Raw genomic sequence first — 15,848 nt, forward strand, 5'->3', positions numbered from 1 at the left:
AAAGTAAAGCAATGGCAATAATTCAAAATTTTCAATAATCAAATAGAATATATTAAAATGAGAAGATAACCAAAAATCCATTTTCTTATAAATATATGCCAATTCTACTATTAAGAATTCTCCTATGCATATTTAGAGTGTGAACTTAAACTTATCTTCATTCTCATATTAAACTTCAATGTTCTCCAAGTCTAAATAGAACTTACTGAACTCATCAATATGATCATATAAGTCCTTACCCTCAGCCATCTTAAATGCAAAGAACTTAGCCTTGAGATATAACCGGCTTGATAAATTTTTTGTCATGTAGAGATTTTCAAGTTTGAGCCATATCTCAGACAATGACTTCATCTTGGCAACCTCTCTTAGCACCTTGTCACTAATGTTGGACCAAATGTCCTACATTTTAATTGTGATGATATAATATCATTGTACTATTTGATTAAATGTTTGATTGATAAATTTATATGCAAAATGATTGAATTTGACATGCATACTTCTAAATGATATAAATATAAAATTGTCATGCATTTAAATTAAGGGAGAAGTTATGAAATGGCCCCTGAACTTTCATTTAGGATCAATTTGCCCCCTGAACTTCCACTTCCTTATACCGTTAGCCGTTACGCACATATTCTGTTTATTTTTACTGATGTGACAGTTGTTTTCCGTCACTAACATGACATGTGGTTTTCAGGCTTGCCGCTGCCACATCAATTAAATAGATGAAAATTGTAACGGATTATAGTTTTTTGAAAGTTCAGGGGCTAAATTGATCCCAATGAAGTTCAGGGACAAAATTGATCAATTCACGAAAGTTCAAGGGTCATTTCAATACTTACCCCTTAAATTAATTTTCCACTTTGAATTTATATATATTGACTAACCTATTTGCAATGTATGAAGCTCTTTTGAGCTTACAAGGATAATGTGGTGTGTAGTACACCATTTATACTTTTCAGGTTACGTCAAATTAAAGTTACCTAAATTATATGGTATCTCAAGAAGGACCTAAGAAAAGTCTAGGGCTAGCCAAAATCCCGGTAACACCTACATGAATCCACTAAGAGCAAATTGAGTCGAAATTGAAAATTACTTACATGCATGGGAAGTGACATGGCAAAGCGCGTAGATCAAGTTGAGGAATTGGAAACTTATTCTTGTGACATAATATTATGGAGAAAAAGGAAGAGCTTCACTTTTCTTATAAGTGAGCCGAACCTAAGAATTTTGATGATCTGACTTTTGCCTAGGCAATTTGATTTTTAAGAAAGAAGACGTACCATATATATTTGAAGAGATAGATTGTGGAGGGTAAAATCAAGGGTTAAAGTCCTTATGATTACGTGGGGCAAGTAATGGTCGGCTATTGAAGGAAGAAAAATAAAGAAGTTCGTCTCTCTACATGGAGCCAAATTAGGGTGTTTGACATAAGGAGATTGTGAAATTGATCAAAGCTTAGGGAAGTCAAATTTGCAACATTACGTTAATGAAAAGATCATAGACACTTACCATATTCATCTAGATGCATGGCCTACCCAATTTCATGGAGATGCATGATACATCAAGACATTATGGCATATATCAAAGCTGATTTCTATATATGGTCCAAAAGTCAAGAAATCTTAGCTGGTTGTTGGAACAAAATGGAAGATTTTTATTGCCTATTTACAAGAGATTTCATATGACGTTATTGAGCATCATTACCTCAAGAAAGTTTCCAAAGTTTAAAGCTGAATTATAAGGAGGTGTGTGTGCTTAGTTTGTCCCTACGTGAACTTGGTTTGTATTTCCTGCGTGGGGCCTGTTGACACCTGTACTTTTCTAGGCTTGATCTAGTGGTGTGTCGTATATTGTATCTGTACTTACACTAAAAAAAAAAAGCTGAATTATAGGTTTTGCATGAGGTGAGATTAGATCATTGCAAGCTGATTTCAAATCCTAGCCGGCCGCTTGTATGCATAAGTAAGAAGTCTAAGAGTGTGCTTGGATTGAGGGATTTGGGGGGAAGGGAAGAGAAGGGAAATGAAGTTTCATGAAGAGTATAATGCAAAGTCAAAAGATGATGTTGTTTCCATCTTTGAGAGAGAGCTGATTGACGAAATCAATTCAGCAAGATGCTGAAGCTTGAATATTGCCGAAATTATGTCAAGGAGATCATGAAAAGAATCAAGAGTAGCCAAATTAAAGATCAAGGAGGATCCTATGTGAAGCGCCTATCACTGATGAAGACAAGGTGCTGCACTATTAGTACACCCATCTATTTAACAACAAGAAAAGAGAAGAGTTAGCTGTGAATCATATGCATTATTCAAAGAAATTTTCAAAGCAAAGCCTTATTGTCTCTCTTCCCGTGAGCACAAATAATCTTTCTTCTTGTTTCTTATTTTCTCTAAAATCTCCTACACTTTTGAAAGGACCCAAACCAAGTTTGGGCCTTTAGAACTTCTGATAATAATAGCCCATTGATTAATAAGTCCACACTTTTAAGATACCGGTTTCCATCTTTAAAAAGAACAGAAAGGAAAAAAGAAAAGAAGAGAGGGGTGACAGATAGAGAGAAGGGGGAGGGAGACCAGTGCTCCTCTAGGACCAGTGCTCCTCTAGGACCAGTGCTCCTCTAGGAGGAAGTCGAATAAAGGTTTAATCTCATCTTCACTCAAGCAAAGGTGTAAGTAGACATATTCCTTTTATTTAAAAAGAAAATAAGTTAGTTTCAACAGATTTTTGTGGAGGAATTTAGGAAGTTTTTGTCAACTATAATGATTTCAAGGATTTAATTATTTCAAAGAATGTTTTGTTCAATGAGATATTGATAGAGTTTTCCTATACATTTTTGATATGGACAAAATTTTATTGGTGATCTCGTATGATTTCGTACTATGAATCCTTCTTAATAAACTGTCCGGAAGTGTATGTGAATTGACAACAAATTTTAATGCATATTGTTTTATGTTTCTATTGGGTTCGTGAGAATTGACTCGTTACTCAGGGGGCTAAACTGAGTACAATGACCCGTTACTTAGGGGGCTAAACTGAGTGCACTGACCAGTTACATAGGGGCTAAATTGAGGGTATTGTAACTGTTATTATTGTATGACTGTAATTGGGACTGTAGCAAGGCAATAGAGAAAAGTTTTAAAGTTTTTTCTTTTTGAATTTTCTACTTTGTCTATTTACGGGCTTGAAACTCACTGTTTTGTTTTCCAAATGTTTTCAGATGATGAGGCTTGAGCATAGAGTGCATGGGAAGGGAGATTGAAGTCATGTTATTTTTATTTTGTCAAGAACTTAGTTATTTTACTTACTTATTGTAGGAAGTTTTGAACCAGGTGAATTTGAATAAGTGTCAAAAAGTTGATAGATTGGGATGTTTAAATATATTTAAGTAAGTTTCAATTTTGAAATGATAGATAGATTATTGCGTTAATTGTATTAGTAGATTTTGAGTTCATGTTAAGAGATACTTTTCAGCATTGCGTGCTTGTGGTGTTATCCATGAGTACGCGATGTTGTCAAGCCTTTTACCTTCGGGTTGGGGGTGTGACAATTTTATAATACATATCCTACCCGTGAGATATATATAAAGAAAAAGATTTAGAGTTCCATTACACTGTCTTGTATCTATACACTTGAGCGGAACCTTTGAGCCTAAAATTGTAACCTTATTCGGGTAACACATGTTAACATATATAGATGATTATAGTTCCTAACCATCAACAATAAGTTTTCTTAGAGGAAAACATCTTCTAGTAACTCCGCAGTTAAGTGTGCTTTTGCGAGAGCACTATTGGGATGAGTGATCTCCTGGGAAGGCAAAATTGTGCGGGCCCTATGTATCCATGGGAATCGGACAACCCAAAGCGGACAATATTATTGATGTGTATATTGGGGTTGGAAATTTCTAATATGGTACTGAAGCCAGCTCGACCCATCTGGGCCACCTATTGGGCCTTTTGAATGTCCTTATGAATTGGCCACCCATAGGTGAGGGGTATTTATTTGGCCTTTCGGGTGTCCAATGGATGGACCATCCGTAATTATGTCCTAACCTCTACAGTCCACTTGTTAGGTCTGGTATATCCAATCCACAAGTGCGGGGGAGTGTTACCATATATAGATTGTAGTTCCTAACAATCAACAACGCGCTTTCTTGGAGGACAACATCTCGTAGTAACTTCGCAGTTAAGCGTGCTTCTGCGAGAGCACTATTGGGATGAGTGACCTCCTGGAAAGGCAAAACTGTGCAGACCCAATGTATCTACGGGAACTGGATAACCTAAAGCGGACAATATTGTTAATGTGTATATTGGGCTGAAAATTATAATAACACCCTTTGTATACAAGTTTGTGGTTAGTTTAGAAAGCCCCACGTGATACAATATTGTTGATGTGTATATCGGGCTAAAAATTCTAATAATACCTTTTGTATACAAGTTTGTGGTGAGTATGGAAAGCCACGTGATACAGTATTGTTGATGTGTATATTGGGCTGAAAATTCTAATAACACCCTTTATATACAAGTTTGTGGTGAGTTTGAAAAGCCACATGATACAAGTATTGTTCATGTGTATATTGGGCTGAAAATTCTAATAACACCTTTTGTAGATAAGTTTGTGGTGGGCTTGGAAAGCCACGTGATACAATGGATTTGAAGATGCCAAGTGTTGATTATTCAGTGGAGCATGCGCACCACATTAGTGAGATGACTCGGTGTGCACTCCCACTGAATATTTTATCAAATCTATGTCCCTCATCTTTGGCCCAACAAAAAGAAATCAATAAATTGGAACCATTGTAACACCAATATTTCCATGGCGTGGATGGCCCCCATTATGTGGCTGCTCTAACTGAAAATACTCCTTGCCCCATCAGCCCTTCCTCCTCTCTTCTCAGAGCAATCACAATGGATAGTTTTTAATGGATCACGGATGCCATTTGTTGTCTATTGTAATGGCGCATGTGAAAAAAGAGGTTCCAATGGTGCATTTGTGTTGTCCTATTTTTACTTGGAACAACATGGGGGAAGGGAAGGTGGATGGCCTCCATATTGACTCCAACACATGGGTCCCACTAATATCACACTCACAACATATCCCCAATCCATCAAAATCAATACTGAGTCTCACCTCTATTACACAAAAAGTAAAGCCAACAAATTTACACCATTGTACCAGTACATTTTGTTAGCCTAACCCCCTTAGCAAAACACATCCTCGAATACAATCACATCAGCAAAACACAAATTCTCATACATTATCTGTGCCCAAGCAAAAAACCATGATTGTGGTTGCTTTTAGCAATTGCAATGGTGTAATTTTGTTGGGGCTAAGGGCAAAGATAGAAGGGTAGAGTGGGGTCAAGTGACCCCACTCAATTTTTTTTGAAAAAAATTAATATATGTTATACTGTGTCGTTTTAATTTTTTTTTGAAGAAGAGAAGTATAACCTAGTAACTGTAGCAGACTATCTCTATCTCATCGAGTCTTCTCTGATCTCCCTTTCAAAGAAAAGCTGTCGACACTATGTAGTACGCACTTCGCACTTGGGCAGTCGGGAGACGGGCGCATCATGATGACACTGCTCACTGCTCAGTTACCTCAGTAGTCAGTATGCTCTTACACTTGACAGTTGACAGCTATTCTCTATTTTTCTTCTTCAATCTTCATTGACTCTTTGTTCTGCAGTAGCACTGCCGGCACAAGAACTACACACAACTTATTCGCTTTCGAATTTCGATCACGATTATCTTCAAAGGTCTGTCCTTTTTTGTTGAATACTTGAATTGTTGTTATAGAAAATTAGAAATATAGAATGCAAGTTTTGTCCTATTGAGCCATACATATTGTGCGAGTGTGCGACTTTCGAAAATTTCACTGGTCTCGTCCATGTTAAAACGGGACCAAAAATAGTGCATCTACAAACTGTTAGATGCAGGGTTGTTGATCTTAGCCGTTCATCAATAAATATGATTTTTTAATTTGACAAAAAATATTCACGTGACTTTAGGTGAGTGAATTGTCTTCCTTGCCCATATTCTCCGTTCAGTTAACGTCTTCTTTCAAATTTTTCATCTTCGTCTTCCAATGAAGCTCTTGATAAACAAAATCAAGAAAGCACCACACTCCATTGAAGCTCCCGCACCCCATTTGGTAAGCTCCATTTTGTCTTGCTCTATTAACATTCTACTGCTTTCTATATCCACATGATAATGCCCATTCAATGTCGTTTGATCACCTCAGTTGAAGAAGCAGAAACCCTCCGTTCATTCTAAACTCCATTTGGTACACTGTATTTGAAGAAGCAGCAGTATAATCAGGTAATTAGAAATTAATATTTTTGTTGAGTTTAAGGAAATTAATTAGGGATTTGCGAATTAGGGTTTTGTTACAGTGAATTAGGGTTTTTCAATCATTTGTATTAGAGCATTTCATAGTTTGGCATTTGATTTTCATGTGATTGTAGTTGTTATTATCACAGATTACTTATCGGTTACTTTTTTTGGCATATGATATGAAGAACATTAATCCATGGTACAAAGGTTGTGATTTGGGGTTTTTTGACCCTCTGTATCAAAGTAGTTATAATGGTGAAGACTAGGAGTTCAGGGGTGGTAAAATATGACGAGTCAGCAGCTAGAGAGTATGAGGTTGAAGGTGAAGAGGGATTTGATGATGAAGAAGAGGTGGATGAGGGATTTGATGATAAGGAAGAAGTGGCTTTGAAGGCCACGAAGAAGAAGGGCAAGGCAGTTGCTCATCATGGAGATGTAGAGGAGCCTTCAGAGTTCAGAGAAAAAGTCTTGTAAGAGGAAGAGTGAGGCAAAGGAAGACAATGGGAAGAAAAAAAATACTAATTAGTTGATTGTGTTTAATTTTTTTTGTCAATTGTGCATTAATATAAGCCTCGCATTGAATTGATGTCTGATAAGGACTTCTTAAAATCTGGTGTATTTTTACAGAGACCTAAATACCATAACATGCGGTGTGCTCCGATGAGGATATATGATACTATGGTGAAGATTAAAAAGGACGACACGAAGCGTAAGGACATTGAAGATATAAGACTTGGTTGTTCGATTGAGATGAATGGTTTCATTCTAGACCGTGGCCTTATCAATGCACTTTTTGGGCATTTTGAACCAGAGAATATGGTGTTGAGGGTTCATGGACTTGAATTGAATGTATTTGCCAAGGATGTGGAGCATGTGTTGGGGTTGAAGGACAGGGGTCTGAACATTAAGAAGTTGTGTTCCCTTGATGCTCAGAGTGATTTGTAGCAATGCAGAGCTAATCTTGGGTTTGAAAGAACAGGAGAAATATTTGCTGGTTATTTGGAAGAAAGGATAACAAGTCTCCCAGTTGGGCTGAAGCACAAGGCAACATTTTTGCTATATGTGCTGCTCATATTCCTCAGGGCAAAGACTAGTATGAAGGTTTCCGATTTGATGCGTAGGTTCCTACCTCACATAGGTAGGTTGAAGAAATTCAACTGGGCTAGTTATGTCCTGGATGGCATTGTGGAGTGGGCTGAGAAAGTTGCAGAAAAGCGTAGAGGTTACATCGGTGGATGTGGGCTCTTTCTAATGGTAAGAAAGTATGATATCTTTCATATTATGTCATAGAACATAACAATTAACATATATTTTAACTTAATTGTACAGTTGTTTTACTTGGAGAGTGCACCCCTTTTGTCGTGGGATATACTTCTTTTGACTGAGTTGCCATCTCCCCGATTTTGTCATCTGGGGAAGATGTGATTGATGGAGCTGCAGAAGGCATTGCAAAACAGGGGTGGCATAAATGAACTTCATGTAAGTATACTTAAATTACTAATACATCGTTTAAATTTTTTTGGAGGCAACTTATTTAATTTCTTTGTGCTTATTGCAGATGAATTTTTATGATCCTAAACCACGAACCCAATCTATGCCTGCAAAAGTAGATCATGGAGGTTCGCCTTTGTTGTCTAGTACAAATAACTTGGAGGAGAAGTTCAGCGTGTTGGAGCAGAGGGTTATGACAGTGGATGATGAGGTCAGCTTGATGGATTGGAAGGTCGATATAGTCATGATGGAATAGAAGCTGATTCGTTCAAAAATGAAATCGATGTTTGATTTGTTATGTACAACTATGGAGAAGATTCAACGTGAGATTCCTGCAACTGATAATGCCGTCAGTGAAGAAACTGATAATGCTTTCACTAAAGAAAAAAAAGAAGCCATCACCGAAGAAACAAGAAAGCAAAACGCCATCACTGAAGAAACAAATTAGCTCACTGAGGTGCAGGCGGACAACGCGCAAAGTGCATGGAAATGTCATCACTGAACAATCAAAAAAGATTGACAGTACTACTACATTTGAATCCTATTTACAGTAAGACATGAGTTTATGTAATTTACCTGGTAGAGTAGCTGCTATTTTTTTGTATCTTAATGTTTATGGCTGAATATATATAGAAACTTATGGAGAAAATTGTCGGAGGATAAAAGGATTTCATTTGCATACATCGACTGCTTGTGGTTTAGCATGTACATGAATGCTTCCACAAAAAAAAGGTGTTGGGGTGGATCAAGAAGAAGCAAATTTTTTCGAAGAAATATGTTATTGTTCCTATAGTCATCTGGTAGGTATTTCTGGAATCTTGATCCTTCTTTGTTTTTTCTTATACATGGACAACCTGACTTGACTTCTCGTACGAATATCCGTAGGAACCATTGGAACCTTCTGATCTTCTGCAACTTTGATGAGAGTATGCAATCCAAGACCAGAACTCCATGTATGATGTTGCTGGATTCTCTTGAAAAAGCTAACCCTAAGCAACTTGAATCGGATATAAGGAAGTTGGTCTTCTTCTTTTGCAAAACACTGTTTCTCCGTATCTGTAAAATTGATTTCCTTTTACATCTCCATTCTGTTTTCCAGATTTGTATGGGACATCAATCAAATAGAAGGTAGGCCTGACGACAGAAAGTTGATCTCTCGAATTCCATTTTTGGTGCCCAAGGTTAGCGTAAGATAAGACGATTCCTTCACTGGATCCTTGCTATTGGACATTAAGCTTACATTTTTAAACTCTCTGTAGGTGCCACAATAGAGAAACGATGAAGAATGTGGGAGTTTTGTTCTCTACTTCATAAACAGATTTGTGCAGGATGGATTTCTCGTACTTTGTGATATTTTGCTATTGTTGCCATGTTTATTTCTTCAAATATGTTGACACTCTTCAATGACTAGTTGTTTTTCGCTCTGGCACTGCAGATGGATCGAAACTAGTTCAGTGCCGACAACGTCAATGGCTATTGTGACAAGCTTAAGGACCTTGAATTGTGATTATCTTTTCTGTTGGCTGACCTGGTGTAGTGATTTCAAGCCTACTGTAAATTCTAATCGGCTCTTAGGTCTTAACTCTGTCTTTTTGCTAGTGTTATGTGCTTCTAGAAGATATTATGCTTGGGCACAATTACGATTAAACCATTTTACATCACAAACCTAATTCATTAGGGTTCAAAACCCTAATTTTGCCGTGGTTATATATAAATATATATTTATATTAGATAAAATAATTATTTGTAAAAATAATCAAATGTTCACTTAAATATTTTAAAAGTTTAATTGTTCTCATATATGGATTTTTATAGTGTATTTTATATTGCAGTTCGTAGGTTTAAATTCCAATATGATATTTGGAATAATTAATTTCATTTATTACTTGTGAAATTAATGTTATTACCTTAATTAATTCAACATAAATATTTTCAAGTTATTTATAACTAAAATATAATAAGAATAGGCACAAAACTTGATTAATATTAATTGGTAGTGAGGACGTTTTGAAAGAAGAGAAATGGAGAATTCTAATGAATCCACATGGCAACTAATTTGATAGATATATTGTCCAAGTGTCAAATAAATAGAACAATTGGCTAGAGCCTTTGCTTTACATATATGTATAGATAATTCAATCTATCATATTGTATGTTATTTTATAAATCATAGTTGTATAATATTACCATCCCATATAACAATTGACAAGTTCATAGGTTAAATCTAAATACAATCCCAATTTATTACCATGCTAAAATATTATAACAATCTTTAAACCTTGAACCCTAAATCCTTATTGAATGACCCTAATCAAGTAAAACACTAAACCCTAACCCCTAGAACCTAAACCTAAATCTGTAAACCCCAAAGCCAAAACAATGAAATCGGTGATATATTGGATTTTGATATGCCACTTATAAAACGACCCTAAACTGGAAAAACCTAAACCCTAAATCCCTAAACAAATGACATATTACATGTTTGAACAATAAACGCATTGTTCTTTGATCCATGATTTGAAGAGAGTAACATTAGTCCACTTGATCAACTTTTCTAATGTTTCTAAATGAAATGGATCCTATTTCATTTAGAATCGTGCAAACAAGAATTACATTGTTATTGATAATATTGTGGCTAATAATATTAATAATAATATAGCAAACGACTTGAAAGGAGATAAACCCAAGACTACTCGAGCAATTATTGTTCAATAACTTGAATAATAAAATTATCATACTCAAACACAAGAAACAAACCACTCGAAAGGAGATAAACCCAAAAATACTCGAACAATTATTGTTCAATAACTCGAACAATAAAATTAGCATACTCAAACACAAGAAACAAACCACTCGAAAGGAGATAAACCCAAAACTACTCGAGCAATTATTGTTCAATAACTCGAACAATAAAATTATCATACTCGAACATAAGAAACAAACCACTTGAAAGGAGATAAACCCAAAACTAGTCAAACAATTATTGTTCAATAACTCGAACAACAAAATTATCATACTCGAACACAAGAAACAAACCACTCGAAAGGAGATAAACCCAAAACTACTCGAGCAATTATTGTTCAATAACTCGAACATTAAAACTAAAATTATCATACTCGAGCAATAACATGATCAACCATTATTAGTTGTGTCCATGTGACTGACAATTGTAACTAAAATATTGTTTTGCGCCTTGCCTAGATTTGATAGTCCCAAGGTTTTGAATTAATTCATATGACAACAAGATTAACTGCAAAATTCTCTCTCTATTTCTCTATTTTTTTGAATCTCTGGAACGAACCTCAAACTTCTCAAGCTTGCACTTACGAATCAATGGAAGAAGTCGAGGCCATCGATTCGCCAGAGGAAACATCTGAAAGGCATCTTGCTATTCTACAACCAGAAGATGTGGTTGGGATGACTTTCGAAGGATGACAAGAAGCGTATGAGTTCTACAACGAGTATGCTAGAGAGGTTGGATTCAGCACCCGAACTAAGGATGTGAGGAGGATAAAGGGTGAGGTCAAAATGGAAGAATGGTCGTGCAACAAAGAGGGTGAATGACGCGAGAAAAAAAGAGAAAAGAGATACTACTGGGAAAGTAGTCGAGGAGAAATGGACCTTACAAGGTGCTCCCGTAATGCACGAATGCATGTGTTGCTGGAGAGGGAGAATTCTCTATGGTCGGTGACCATTTTCGAGGTTGCACACAACCACGATCTAACCCCACTGAAAGAAGTGCGTTATTTGCGGTCTCACAAGAACATTAATGATTGTGATAAAGATCAGATTTTTAGTCTTTACGAATTGGGCATCAAACCTTCAAAGATTATGGATGTTATGCTGAAACAGGCATGTGGTCGAGCTAATCTAGGATTCAGACCAAGAGACATGTACAATGTATTGTATAGTCATTGTGTCACTGAAATAGACCACAGAGATGCAATGAGAGCTATTGGTTATCTCAATTCAACGAAGGGGTTGAACGATGACTACTTTCATGAGTACACTGCCACTCCAGATGGTTGTTTGGGAAATCTCTTCTGGTGCGACACCATGTGTAGATATGATTACTCATGTTTCGGTGATGTATTGGCTTTCGATGCCACTTACAAAATGAACATCTACAAGAGACCTCTAGTCATGTTGTTGGGTGTAAATCACCATTTCAGAACCTGTTTCTTCAGGTGTGCCATTCTCGTTGACGAGACGACTGTTACTTATACTTGGCTTTTGTGAACGTTTATAAAGGCTATGAATTTCAAACGTCCAAAGTCTGTAATAACGGATGGATGCTTGGCAATGGTGGCTGTAATTAGGTTGAGATGCCTAACGCTAGGCATCACCTATGAGATGTCGTAACTGTTCCCCAATCGTAACCCTGACAACACCCATATATAATAAGGGTTAAACCCTAAAGTATTTGTAAAAAAAAACCCACCATTTATAGAGAGAAAGGAAATGGTTAAGAAGTCCAAAAATTACCTTTCTGTGCGGGAAGAGATGACTGCACTCAAGGAATCCATCAACGCAATGATGGAGAACTTCATGAGAACCATGATGGAGAACATGTCCAACTTTTTCAACAGCTAGCAGGGATCCCCGTTACCTCGACAACAATCATTGTCGGGCGATCAAGTCAACAGCTCGCCATAACCAAATGGTGACAAGAAAAGAAATACATAACACAAGCCTACAACAGCCTGTAAGGTATATTATTTTTTTTGTCTTTAGCAGCAGAAGTGATAAAGATGGACAGTAGAACTTAACCTCTTTCAACACTCCATTGTGTAATGTTTTATACCTCCAAAAGCTCGTGCTACAAATGGATAGTAGCATTAATTGCGGTGCTTCGACTGCAATATCTCCACTGAAGAACGATTTCAATCACGACACCCAAGAGAATGTTGAAATCTCGAAGGAAAGCAAAGAGATTCCATTGGTGATATACTTTTTATAAGTCAACCACCGTACACATATGATGAAAACTTATTTTTAATACATTTTAATTCGTTTATTTCGCCTTCAGTTACTCCTCACTCGCAATGTCTCCTATTATTGTGACGGTGACAACGGCAAGAAGAAGGAGGACATAACGAAGTCATACATCTTCTCTCAAAAGCTTAACCCGGAGTGAGTTGTTATGAACAAACTTGATTAAACTTGTAAATTATTTGGAAATGTTTAGATTCTTGTGGATATAATAATAGTATATACCGTATGACAATGAGTTCAATTTTGTTGTCCTACAAAGTCAAGTGATCGTGAAATTATTCGATGTACCAACTTCTGTGAGAATGAGGGACTTGGCCTGTCTTGAATATGGTCAACATGTAACAGAAACGGTTCATACTCTTATTGCAACAAGCATTTAACAGAAGGATAACTTAATTGTAATATTCTGATAATTTTTTTTTAATAAAACCCATCAGATGATGAATTTGGCAAGTTTGTTATTCCAAGTCGAAACAAGGTGATTAACAGAACGGGGGCTCTACTACTATTTCCCAGCTGATTTTGCGGTTTGTGGCTATTGTCAATACATTCTTCTTCTTTTTTTAATTTTAATATTGGCGCCATGGTTCGTGCTTAACTAATAAAGTATTCGTTAATTTAATATTACAATTTACAGATTGGAATACTGAATGATGAGGCATTTATTGAAGAATACTTAAACAAATACAAACCTGAATATGTTTATGGTCGAGAGAGTTCACTGAATAATTGCGAGCTTGTATGTATATTTACGTTGTAATTTAACTGTTTATACAACCCTAAACATTGTAAGCAACAAGTTTTGTATTGGACGACTACTGGAGGTCCATATTCCCATGAGATATGGTGAGCATCAATGGTATGCTGTTTTGTTGGACTTTAAGGAGGGAGATGTTCTAATGTTTAACACGGACGATGGAGATGATGCCTTTGAAAGGAGACTCCAAGTCATCCAAGTAGTATTTATTTGTTGGACGTTAATTCGTTAATGAAGTTCATTCATTCATTATTGTTTACTGCTAATCTAGTAGAAATAAATTTAGCGTATGAAACTTTTTTATTCAATATTGTAGGTTCGATTTTTATTGGATATGTTTTGATGGACGCATAGAAAATGAAACATTGAAAAAGAACGGGAAAATGCTGAGTGATTTTGATGTCATACGGGCACCAGTTCAACATAGCCTTCCCAAGTACTTTCACTTTTGAAATTTCAATTTTCAGAACTATATTTGCAATCTTTATAGTTCTTTCAATATGTTAAAGAAATGAAAAATGTTCGAATTAATTTAGGAAGGATGCTGGAATTTTTACAATGCATGTTATGAGGAGCCGTGAGAGACCATGGGAACTTTGTGTAAGTTACGTTTGCATGGTTTTATTTTATGATTTTTTATATTTTGGGTTTGATAATAAAAATTGTTTTATAAAAATTGTAGATTGTTGGCAAAGATGTCAGGACCAAACTCCTCATGCAGTTCGTATACCATTATGACAACATTTTTCAGGACAAAATATACAATGCGGCATACCACTGGTTCAAGAAGGAGGAGCGAATGGCCAAGGAGGTTACTGTGGAAAATAACATCTCAGAACTCGAGTGGCCAGAGGCATTATTAGATCATTCTTAGTATTATGATAACATTTGTTTAATTCCCGAACAATTTGGATGGGTGGTCTTGATGTTTGTGCATTTTCTAATTTTGTCATGAACAACGTTAGTTCTAAATTATTCTATGGTATGCAGTTTTTTTATAGGTTTTTTTTTTTGTTTTCATGATGAATCACATATATATTGCTATTATCTGTCCTAATTTAATTATGTGTGCTGTGTTTATATATATATATATATATATATATATATATATATATATTTATATATTCATCTTGTTTTATAATTTGGTTCAAATTGAAATTACAATGACTTTGTAATAACTATAATAAAATTTACCAAATCAATAACTCATTTGTTATTGATAATGTTATAAGTTGAAAATACATTGGTGTCCACCATTTTGTAAAATTCACTTAAACCACGTGCTATGTTACCATGTTTAATTCAATAAACAAGTATTTTTTAAAAACTTGTAATCATGCATTGGAATAAGTTGAGCAACCAAATTTTTGTTGGAATAATCAAACCATTATAGATGCACAACGACATGAGTAAATGCAATTTCTCTTGGGTTAAGGTGCGGTTTTATCCAGGCAAATCACAGGTAAATCATGTTTACTTTGGATACTTGTTTAACGTTATTGGAAATACAAACCGGCGTCGCTTATAGACAACTTACTTAGTAACACCATTGTATTGGAAATTGAACAACAAAACTATAAGATTTGAAACCTGAGCCTAAAATCATAACAAAATCAGCTGGGAAAAAACCATAAACCACCAAAAAAATGAGAGGAGATTGGAATTGCGAACAGAAGCACACCCTGGAGTATCGGAAGATTAAGAAATGGATAGGCAAGGGCATGACTTTGGAAGGTCTTGAGAAGTGCTTGGTTGTGGTTGTCAATAATTGGGCTTCTGCCATCATCCGGGTAATATTGCTGTTGAGAAATTTATCATTATTGCGGTATGCATCTATTTTATAAGTTATTCAACCTAGAATGTTAATCAATTCAATGGTTTTACAGAAGGATCCAATCGTTCGTTTTACGATAGGGAGAAACTATCCGGAGTATGATAGGTGGTGTTTGATATTCTCTGGTCTTGATGAAGCGCACAACCGATAATATTGAAAGTAGTTGGAGCATGTTGAAGTGCGAAGACAGGGTGGAAAGAGGAGGCATGTAGCCAATTCTGGAAAAGCTTGTTTTGCTTGTTTGATCTCTAGTATTAAGGAAACTTTGTTTCCTTTTCTTTTAGTTTTTGTTTAGTTTGAGTTCAAACTTAATGGAGATGAATCCCAATTGGAATGACTCAACTAAATTCTTCACTTTCTCAGTCTTGTGAGATGAGATCTATGTGTGAGAGAAGAGGGGAAACTGAATTGGGCTTAGAGATATTTGTTGGGTTTG

General features: G+C 35.9%; 1 pseudogene; it reads left to right on the plus strand.

The window, feature by feature from the left end:
• Positions 1-8,170: 8,170 nt before the first annotated feature.
• On the plus strand, positions 8,171-9,276 carry LOC120002557 (annotated as a pseudogene).
• Positions 9,277-15,848: the final 6,572 nt, after the last annotated feature.

This window comes from Tripterygium wilfordii, chromosome 7 (assembly GCF_013401445.1).
Source record: "Tripterygium wilfordii isolate XIE 37 chromosome 7, ASM1340144v1, whole genome shotgun sequence".
NCBI classification, from domain to species: domain Eukaryota; kingdom Viridiplantae; phylum Streptophyta; class Magnoliopsida; order Celastrales; family Celastraceae; genus Tripterygium; species Tripterygium wilfordii.